This window comes from Lolium rigidum, chromosome 7 (genome assembly GCF_022539505.1).
Source record: "Lolium rigidum isolate FL_2022 chromosome 7, APGP_CSIRO_Lrig_0.1, whole genome shotgun sequence".
Taxonomy (NCBI): Eukaryota; Viridiplantae; Streptophyta; class Magnoliopsida; order Poales; family Poaceae; genus Lolium; species Lolium rigidum.
The window spans coordinates 243,614,291-243,616,189 of record NC_061514.1 but is presented as its reverse complement, the minus strand read 5'-3'; positions in this window follow the sequence as shown (position 1 = coordinate 243,616,189).

Below are 1,899 nucleotides of genomic sequence, written 5' to 3'. Positions count from 1 at the left end.
GGCGATCAGGGTTTTATTGGCCCACCATGCTTGAGGACTGCTTCAAGTACTACAAGGGATGCCAAGCGTGTCAGATGTTCGGAAAAATTCAGATGGTACCCGCATCAGCGATGAACCCCATCATCAAGCCTTGGCCATTTAGAGGTTGGGGCATGGATATGATCGGCAAAATCCATCCTGCGTCGAGCAAAGGCCACGAGTGGATTCTGGCCATTACAGATTATTTCACCAAATGGGTGGAGGCCGTTCCTATGAAGAAGGTAAAATCGGAAGATGTTATTCAATTTGTCAAAGAACATGTCATTCATAGGTTCGGGATTCCCCAAACCATCACGACCGATGGAGGTTCGGTTTTTGTTTCTAAAGAATTCAGAAAGTTCTGCGATGACATGGGGATTAAGCTGATCCGATCATCTACATACTATGCTCAAGCCAACGGGCAAGCCGAAGCATCCAATCAAAGCCTGATCAAGCTGATTAAGAGGAAGATTGACGAGAACCCTAGGGTGTGGCATGAGACATTGTCAGAAGCTTTGTGGGCCTATCGCATGTCATGCCATGGAGCTATAAATACTTTGCCATACCAGCTTGTCTATGGGCAGGAAGCCGTATTACCTTGGGAAATTACGGCTGGATCGAGACGTGTCACGTTTCAGAATGACCTGACAGCTGAAGAATATGCAGCCACGATGAGTGACACTATTGAGGATGCAACGGAACTTAGACTTTGGTCGTTGGAGAAGATTAAAGAGAACAAAGCCAGGGTAGCTCGTGCATACAATAAGAAGGTGAGACCAAAGGAGTTTAAAGTTGGTGATTTAGTATGGGAAGCCGTGTTGCCACTAGGAACCAAGGATAAAGCATATGGCAAATGGTCTCCTAATTGGCACGGTCCTTACAAAGTCATCCAGGTTTTGAAGGGCAATGCCTACATGCTTGAACAGTTGGATGGTGTGAAGTTCCCAGTGGCCGTCAATGGCCAGCATCTCAAGAAGTATTTCCCAAGCATGTGGGATGATGGGCAGTGAGATATGGGGGCCGATTTTAAATCGGCCAGTAAAATAAATGTGTACATACAAATCACAGCCGATGCACAGACATCGACTTGAGAAAATATGCGAAGAAAACAGTATACTAGTATAGCCGATGCACGGACATCGACTTCAGAATAATAAAAGCCGATGCATTGCTATCGACTCTAGAGGAACAAGCTCAATTGAGCAGGTTAACAGATCGGTTTCACACCAGAGATCATGATATCTGAGATGAATCTCCCAGTGGATTTGTTGAGGATTTGAGTCTGCGCGTTTGAGGTTGGAGGATGGTTTGGACATGGACTGGACCTGTTTGACCGTGTGAATAGGCAACTGTTTGGCCTCAAATCGCGTTTATAGTGCAGGCCGGTGCCCTGCCATCGGCTCTTTGTACAGCGACTTCGTTTGACAATCGGCAAAATTGACAAGAAAGCAAAATTAATAGGGGAATATTTTCTTCATTAATAATAGGATTTCTTACAAAGAAAGAGCCGATTGCTCAAGGGAGGAAGAACAAAAGAAAGGTCTATTGACCAATCTGCTACTACTACTAGGCCTACACTAGTAGATCCTAGTCTACGGGCCATCGCTGCCCTCGTCGTCGTCCTCGGAGCTCTCGTCGGCGCTGCTGCCGGCGGGCTCCTCGTCGCTGCTCCCGTAGCCCTCTACGGGATCCTCGTCCTCCTCGTCGTCGTCGTTGTCGTCGTCGTCCCACCAGGTGCGGAGGCGCTTCGCCGGTGGGTAACCCTCGAGGGAGTCGTCGTCGTCGTCTTCCTCCTCCTCTTCCTCGGAGGAGGTGTAATCGTCCCAGGAGAACGAGTCGTCCTCGCTCTCCAATTCCAGTTCCCCATCAGCGAGGAACTGG